Consider the following 9,634-nt stretch of genomic DNA (forward strand, 5'->3'; position numbering starts at 1 on the left):
GATTTTCTCTCGGGTTTTCCAAATCGTATGCAACATTGTGTTTACTAAATCAAATTATCGGTACACCACTTTTTTCTTGCCGTTTTCAATTTCTCTTATCACTTTAACTTTGTCCTCCAGACTTAAAATTTGCCCTTAACACTCACTCCAGCCATTCTTACAAAATCACTAAACTCACAAAATACGTTGCATATAGTCTGCTGAATTTTCAAACTACTGAACCCAGTTTGGAGTAGGGGTTGGAAAGGGCGGGTTTACATTTGTTGTCTTTGTTTGTTCCTTTGATTCACACAGTGACGTTTGCTAAGAACATATTTATACAAATCCTTAAACAACACACCGTGTGTGGCAATCGTGTTGCTCTTCCAAAATTTATTTACCACTCCTTTTTGAAGTTAAAACTCTCAGATGATCATAAAAATGAAAGTGACATTGACGCAACGAAATTGAATGACGAAATTGACATTTTGCAAGATATGGTGCTTATCAATTATGATCCCAACTGATACCTTAAATAATTTATAATTAGCATTTAGCCCTCCTGTGGCATATGAAACAATCACAATTTTGTTTTATTAAAGTTGATATTGGTGCATGGCTTGTGTAATAGAAATATTTGTATGTATATTAATAAAAGCTCGTTAATACTGCCCGGCATGGCCAGGTGGTTATGGAGCTCGACTCGCAATCTGCGGGTCGCGGGTTCGAGTCCCAGTCCCACCAAACATGCTCGCCCTTTCAGCCGCGGGGGCTTTATAAAGTAACGGTCAATCCCACTATTCGTTGGTAAAAGAGTAGCCCAAGAGTTGCCTGTGGGTGGTGATGACTAGCTGCCTTCCCTCTAGTCTTACACTGCTAAATTGAAACTGTAACTGCATCACGGTGGTTATTTGATACTATTGGTCGTAACTGTAATTATTATAATCAGAACTTACCTATTGGTTGAAACTGTTGCTATTATTATATTTTTGAATCAATATGCAAATATTTATTTATACAGTACCGTGATGCTTGAAAATTCTAATTTCTATCTGAAAAGCTTAAAAAAATAGTTAAAATGCTACACTGAAATGAGTAAAACAAAGGAAAATTATCTACAATCCTCAAAGAAAGATTTCAACTATACTACGAAAACAGTTTTTTGCAAGTCTTCTGAGATAAGGCACCTGGACAATGAAGATATATCAGATACTGAAAGCTATTATTTTGCAAGAATGGTGATTTTTAAGAGAGTTTGTGCAAAGAATAGCATTGTGGACACTGGTATGTCATTAGTGGTTGTGACAGTCACTGGAAACTTGACATACTATATCTAACAATGTATGTACATGCGATTTAATGTCATCATTGCTTGATTAAACAATGTAGATAAAAACACACACAATATCAATACTACCAAATTTACAAACAATGGACATTTCTCTTTATAGGAAAATACATGCATAAAATTATTTTTTGTATGAGCAGTAAATAATATTACATTAATCACTAATTTTGAATTTATAACACTATCTTTCATTGCTTAAAATCATATAAGATTATAATGTTTCCTGCGTAAATTTTAAATAGTGATACTATATACGAAATCCAGCTGTACTTATGTGCATACACACGTACCTGATACCCATCCCGTTTTCACATGTAATAATAAGTATATATAAAAACAGATTTTATTGAAGATAAAACAAATCGCTTTAGAAATAACAAGTTTAATCATCAATATTTATTTTAGTTTTTCTCGCTTTTGAGTCACATTCTTCATCTTAGCAGATTAAAAAACCAGCAATTCACTAAATTAGCAATAAATATCTGTGAGTGAAGATAATGTTGTTTTTTTTCACTAATTATTATTTTTGTTTGTAAAATCTATTTAAATAAAATATTCACATTTCGACAATTTTCAGCTGCTCTCATAAAGGATGCAGGATTCAAGCCCAAATCATTTACCTGGTTAAAACCGCCGTACATTTTTAATGAACAAATATAATAGATGGCTCTGTGCCTTTATTCACAAACAAGTGTGTATGAACTTTTGTCATTAAAATACAAACATATGTTCCAAAACAAAAATAACATTGGAAAGCCTCTTGTTTGGAAGAGTACAAAGTGATGAGAAATCATAGCTAAATGTTGTTTCAAATATTTCATTGGGACTTTGAAGATAAATCATATAAACTTGATGTTGATCTGGATGCCATAGTGAGATGTAGTTTTTAAATCTATTTACAAATGAACATGTAATTCAGAAATAGAGATCTCAAAACAGTAATGAAATAAACCACATTTCCACTTTCATATTTCTAATATATAGTGCGTGTGGTAAATTGTGTGCAGAAATCAAATTTGATTCACAGCATTTTGTCCACAAAACCTTAGAAACCTGACAACAACTAATGTTTAAAGAAGAATAGATAATCAGTTTATTAAAAAAGAAAATTATTATTTCAGAATTTATAACTACAATCAATGAAAAGTATTAGGTATACATTTTTCTTTATCTCTAGCTATTAGTAATATTTTTAACACAGAAAAATACATAAATCTCAGCCCCCCCCAGTAGCACACCAGCATGTCTGTGGACTTACAACGCTAGAATCCGGGTTTCGATATCCGTGGTGGTCAGAGCACAGATAGCCCATTGTGTAGCTTTGTGCTTAACTTCAAAAACAACAACAACATTAAATATATATATAAAAGAAGAAAAATATTTTACCTATACAAATATGGGTTACAAAATATATACTGTGCATTTTGTGTCAACTAAATGAGATATTTGAATTATTTTTACACATAAAACATTTTAATTTTTGGATTCTTATATTAAGAGAACCAGTGATTATTCTTTAGAATTCTGGTTCTAAAAACATCTTTCTACAAACGTATGAGTCAAGTGTATAACGGTGCTTACAAATGCACATACTGATTTGTTTAAAGAATTGAAGGACTACTGAACAATATTAAGCTACTGATTTTCAGAATTTATAATATTAAACTGGCTAGAGCAAGACAGCTCCTATTACCCAATTTGCCACAGAGAAGATAGCTTCCTTTTAGTGAATGTCACATGATATCTTTCCTGCAAGTGATTCGGTTAATTGCCAATTAGTGAACTTGCAACTTGTATGCACCAAAATAAGAGGAACTGAAATTTCTACTTGAGAAATTATCTGAGTACAAACTGGAAATAGAAAAAAAATAATAATTTCAAAAAATTTACACCTTAACTAAAGGGGTTAAAAACACATGGTATCATAACCTCTCCCCTTTACCTTCAGGGTGACCTAGCCTGAAAACCAAAAATATACCTTTAACCACATCACATGAGAAATGGAATAACTAGTCTAGTCTGTAAAACCACTTGCCAAACAACACTGAGTAACACAAAAGCAAAACTAACTTTACAATACCAAAAAATGTGGTTTACAACCCAATTATTCCCTTAAAATGGGAGTAGCTTGAACTATGTATATTCTGAGAACAAAGAAAACTTTCCAGTCTAACGCACTATGCACCAATGTATGAATTAAAACCTTTTGATAAGGATATATATACGCTATAATACAAAAAATCCTTACATAATGATAAATACAATATACATAAGAATGAAAAAGAGAAAAAAATATGAAAATAAAGCTCTTTAACTTAAAAGCACACAATAAACTTTTTTAAAACCTAAGTACATGAAGAGAAAAACCGAACCCATTAAGACTAATAAAACATTTACAACACTGAACTTACTTACTAAGATACATATACACATAATATGAGCAAACATATAACCTTTAACCGAAAATATGTATCTACATCTGAATTATATATATTGAAAAATGGAAACCTTAAACCTCAACATTATGAAAATATCTAAACTGTACCAACAAACCTTAATCATATATATATATATATATACTGAATAACAATAAAACAAATAAAAAACACTATTTACTAAATAAATGTATATTCACGATTCACTGATCTTATACACAATTTAGGAGAGAAGCTGTAGTTACTCAACTAAGGAAGGCTCGACAGAAACTTCTCAAAAGCAGTCATTGTGTGTGCCTTCCAATTGTTCACCAGATCCTCTCGGAGATGATACACTTTATTCTCAAACCTTGTTGCCAGACCTCTACTCTTTAGCAGACAGTCTTTCTTGTGAATATAAAATGCCCAAGCCTTTGTCCAAATGGCTGGCTGTTCCTCAAAGTGTCATTTCCAAACTGCTACCTGTCTTAGTGTCGTCTGCTTTCACCTCCAGATCTGTTACAGATTGCCACCATTGCTGCTGAGGTAGATTTTCTAGTGCACACGATGGAAGCAGACACTGTGATAATTGTTGTTGCCTAAACCAAACCCACAGTGGTGACTACTACTTGGAATATTGCCCTGGGGTGGACATTGGTGGTGGAGACAGATCTGAGGAGCAAACTACTTGTTTCTTAGGGAAGTAATCATGCAGGTGTCAAAACATTTTTCATGGATATCCAAAAGGTAGTTGATAGGTCTACTGGTGAAGATCCCTCCAAAAGGGCATATAATTAAGAGTCCTTCAGCAAATTAGGTTCAGATCTAGACTTACTTCTCTATATTCTGGTTTCTCTTTTTTTTTCTCTAAGGGTCATTGAAACATTTATAGCGGTCATTGTCAGAATGACTGGAACACGAGGCTTCATGGATTTTGTAAAACCCACAGTCACTGGCTCTGAGATTGGTACACCCAGTGATGTGATGGCTGGTGTCACATTAGGGTTCTTTGGAGGGTTACTCCTATCATCACAGTTTCCAGAGCTTGCATATCAGAAGCATCATCCAGTGATGTGTCTTCATATACTGGCTACAAAAGCATAAACTTCAGGCCAGACCCAGGTATAGAATGCAGCATCTGAAACTCTGAAGCACTCTTAAATCAAATAGAAATTTCTCACCACTGGCTTCTTCCATGATTCCTTTAGCGGTGTTAGGGTTGAACAATATCAAGAGAGAAAAACATCAAGAGGCAGGATGTAAAATCAATAATTTTGAGTTTGATCTTGAAAACATCTGTATTCAAAATTCCAACTGGTCAGACAAACTTGGTCATGAGTGTGGATTAAAGATGGTTACCAAAATACCATGAAAGTTCTAGTCAGAAACAGTGTGAAAAATAAAAATAAACTGTTGTTAAGTTCTGCTTATGTGTGCTCACCAGAGTCCAAAATTTTCATTATTTAGTTGTTTTTGACCACCTAGGAGACCTACGGGCAGATTGGAATAGCAAAAGAAAAAAACTGTTTATTCGGCCCAAAGGTTTGTTTTTGAATTTTGCTCAAAGCTACACGAGGGCTATCTGTGCTAGCCATCCCTAACCAATAGTATCAAATAACAACTGTGATGTAGTTACAGTTTCGACCAATAGTATCAATAACCACCGTGATGTAGTTACAGTTTCAACCAATAGTATCAATAACCACTGTGATGTAGTTACAGTTTCAACCAATAGTATCACATAACCATCGTGATGCAGTTACAGTTTCAACCAATAGTATCAAATAACCATCGTGATGCAGTTAAGTAGATTCCTCACAAAACATGCAACATATCAAGTTGCTGTTTAAGGATTTATGATGAGAAACTAACAGAAAATTTAAAAGAACTTTTGACACTAGTACACTTAAAAACTATGGAAATTTTATCAGACTTCATTGGCTTTCTTGCTTATATATAATTGAATTATTGGTGTCCGATCCACACTAAGGGAGAAGCAACATCAAATGCTGAGAGTCCAAATAAGGGAAGTTGGAACGATAATAATCAAAATCATGATTGTCCACAGTACATGGGGGGTTGAGGCATACTGACCCCGATCACAAATGCTCCCCAAAATGACTCGCGTGAACCCCAATATCTGGGGAAGGAGGAAATACTAAATAACCCAAAGGCTTGTCCCAGAGAAAAGCAGGGGTGGAACATAGAAAACAGGAGATAAGGACAGAACATAACATACCCGAACAATCAAATCCACCAAAGGGGAGAGAGGTCTTGGCAAGTCCACTGAAATGACACGCGACTAAGAGGCATATTCAGGAGGGGGGGGGAGGCTATCCAAATCCAAAATTTCCCGATCAATAAAAATCTTGATAGGACAGCCATCAGTTTGTTTTGATTGTTGCATGAAATTGGTTAACCTCCGACAAACCAGAGCCATCACTTCATGGACCAATAATCGTGGTTCGAACCCGTTGGACGTGGACGATAATTCCGTTGCCGCAATAACAGCAGTTGTAGTCGTGATCACCCGAAACTGCGAGAGAATAATTAACGAAATTGAAATAGAAGATAGATAAAATAATTTGTAATACTCCAAAAAAGAGAGAACAAAAACGATAAAGAATAACGTAATTAATGTAGTAAGTAAAGAAAGTAAACACTTGTGGATAGAAGTGTCGCACTCCTATTGGTGGAGGGTTGCTGCATAATTAGAGATAAGTGGGAAAAGTTGCGCCGATAGAGGGTAGTATAAGCCATGGAAGCATTTTGTTAGGGAACGTAAGATTGTTGGAAAAGGAATGTCACAGTTCCACGCATCCTCTTGTAAAGATGACTGCTTGTCAACCATTTTCTTTCTGATTGTCTCTTAATCTGTGTTTCAATTGTTCAAATAGTTGAACCAATATAACTTTACTGAGAGTGAGGGCTTGAATGTTTATATATGATGTGGTAACGTTTTAGTAATGTTTTATTGTCTTTATGTGATATAGGCGGTTAGATACAGTAGTACAAGAGTCCAAGACCCTTGAAACATTTGGCACTAGATAAAAGAAGTTGTTGACTTCCTTCAAAACTTATTAAACACATTATTGGAAAAATTAAATGAAAACTTTTTTTTCATAAAAAAAAGCACTTGATGTTAAGTTTTTACTTTTAAAAAGCTCTAAAAGAGGTAGATATTTTGCCAGATCTATAGATGAAAATATTGGCTAAATTTTTCTTGAACTGAACTGTTCAGAAATAAAGATCTTAGAATACGATAAGGATTTCTTATGACAACGTTTGACACTTTCAAATGTTTTACTAAAAATACAATGACATTTTGTTTAGACAGAACTTCCAATACCTATGGGGTTTTTACTGCTTCACCATATAGTAACTTAAATATAGAACTTCCAGTAATTTAAATTGTTTTATTGTATACAATTAGTTACGTACTGCTGAGTGTGCAATCCATTATATATATATATTTATCAATCACAAAGTAAGGACAAACATATTTGTAGCCAGAATATTTAATCTGATTCTTTGTTTTGCTTCAAAATTTCAACTTCCACACACCTATCTACTATTCCACATTATATAATTCATTCCTAAAACAGAAAATGAAATCATTAGGATCTTCAAAAAATATCTTATTTTACATCATTTTATAACAAATTACAAGTTTCAATTATATTTGCCTGATATGTAAAACCTGTAGGTGCAATTCTTAATGTTTAAATTTACACTAGAAATAAATTCACAGAAAATATGAATCACAATATCTTACACACAGTTATTTTCAGACACAAAATCACTAGAATGTTTCATATTTAAGTCACTCATGAACAATATCAAATTGTTGGTATATAAAACAGCTAAAAGAATGTAAATTTAATTAGCACTACAACGACATTTCTGTGCATGTTTTCTGAGGTGAATAAGACGTTTAAATCCTTTTCCACAGTAAAAACATTTCAGAACTGCCTGCTTTCTATGCTGAAATAAATGATGGTTCTTAAGAGTATCTGAAGAACGAAATAATTTTTTACAATCTGGACACTGGTACAATAATCCCCAATCTGTATTTACAGCCATACTTTTCCAAGAAATCCTCGGTTGTTTCCTCAACATTGATATTGCCACACCTAATAACACAGAGAAAAGTAATCAAATGCATGACAGTTTCATTAAAATAAAACTATTAAAAAAGTTACTAGAATGATAATGTATGCATTGTAAGTATGAGATAATTCACATTTATACTTCAAACTGTGCACGTGTAATGCTTTTTCCTCATCACCAGTACCTCAATAGATAATATGACAAATACAATATTTTGACTAAAACATGCACCCATGAAATAACTTGAGACTTCTTAAAACCTACTTTAAAGAAAAAGAGAGGTGAGGGGTCACATAACAGAAGAAAAACGAAATGCCTTTATTTTTTTCTGGATATAATCTCATAAACAAATCACAAAAACAAGTTGTACAATATACAATGACAATATAACACTTTCTTGAAATATATACATAAAAAATTTTAAATGCTTGAAATGACATCTTTAAGATGTTTACAGCCCATTGATGTATCCATTACTGGTTTTGGACTCTAGAACAAACTATGGACTCCAAACTTTGATTAACTTGAATTCACTTCCAATTAATTATGAAATTTATTTCATTAGTATGTATATATTAAAGGATCAGATTTATATTATCTCAAAACACAATATCTTAAAAACTACTAACACTACCCAAATAAATAATACATCAATTAAAACTTATGAAGAGAGGAAAAGCATGAATCTAACACCACAAACATTAAACTATTGCAGAAGAAAAGAAAAACAAAAAATTTATTTATTTTCGACACTACAAATCAACCCTCCAATCACAGACCTCTTATAGTGAGGGTGTAAATTTTTACCACCCATGTTTTTGATTGAGTTTGTGTTAAAAAAATTGAGAAAATTACCACCAAAGAGGTTGAAAATTGCCATGGATTCCATTGCTAGGGTGGTTGCTATGGGAAGATTTTAATTTTAAATTCCATTTTTGAGAGATAGGGGTGTTTTGACAAAACGTGTTGCAAAAACTGAAAGTAGACATTTTAAAGTAGCAAATATCTATTTTTTTTAAAAAAGGGTGAAAAAAAATGGGCCAGAAATACCTTAATTATGATCCAAATGATGTACAACAATTACTAATTATAGCACTTCTACATTTACTATCAAGTGTACAGAAAATACAATAATGAAAAACCATTTTCCTGTATTTGTCTTACTCTGACCACCCTTCTTGGGTCAGAGCTAGTGGGGACAACCCTACATATCTTTCAAAAATATAATTTAAAATTAAAATCTTCCCATAGCAACCACCCTAGCAATGGAATCCGTGGCAATTTTCAATCTCTTTGGTGGTAATTTTCTCAATTTCTTTAACACAAACTCAATCCAAAACATGTATGGTAAAAATTTACACCTTCACTATAAGAGGTCTGTGACTGGAGGGTTGATTTGTAGTGTCGAAAATAAATACATTTTTTGTTTTTCTTCTGTAAAAGTCTAACGTTTGTGGTGTTAGATTCATGCTTTTCCTCTCTTTTTAAGTTTTAATTGATGTATTATTTGTTTGGGTAGTGTTAGTAGTTTTTAAGATATTGTGTTTTGAGATAATCTAAATCTGATCCTTTAATATATGCATACTAATTAAATAATTAGACCAGACTCATTAATTTTGCTTTAACTTGCCAACGTTTGGAGGTCATTGGCAGTCGATCCATGGTTTCTTAAAGTTGTTTCAGTAAGTCTCATCCTCAACTTCCGTTTATCTCCCCTGTTGTCTCACAATCCCATTTCCTTCGCTCCTCCTCGATATCTCGTTTTTTGCCTGCCTGATTCATT

General features: G+C 33.0%; 1 long non-coding RNA gene across 1 annotated transcript in view; it reads right to left on the reverse strand.

Moving 5' to 3' along the window:
- Positions 1-6,705: 6,705 nt before the first annotated feature.
- Positions 6,706-9,634, reverse strand: part of LOC111089326 — a 30,759-nt gene continuing 27,830 nt past the window's right edge. The window contains exon 2 of the long non-coding RNA XR_002613592.1: positions 6,706-7,874. This is a non-coding gene — a long non-coding RNA (uncharacterized LOC111089326). The remainder of the gene's footprint in view (positions 7,875-9,634) is intronic.

This window comes from Limulus polyphemus, unplaced genomic scaffold, assembly GCF_000517525.1.
Source record: "Limulus polyphemus unplaced genomic scaffold, Limulus_polyphemus-2.1.2 Scaffold5897, whole genome shotgun sequence".
In the NCBI taxonomy this organism is placed as follows: Eukaryota; Metazoa; Arthropoda; class Merostomata; order Xiphosura; family Limulidae; genus Limulus; species Limulus polyphemus.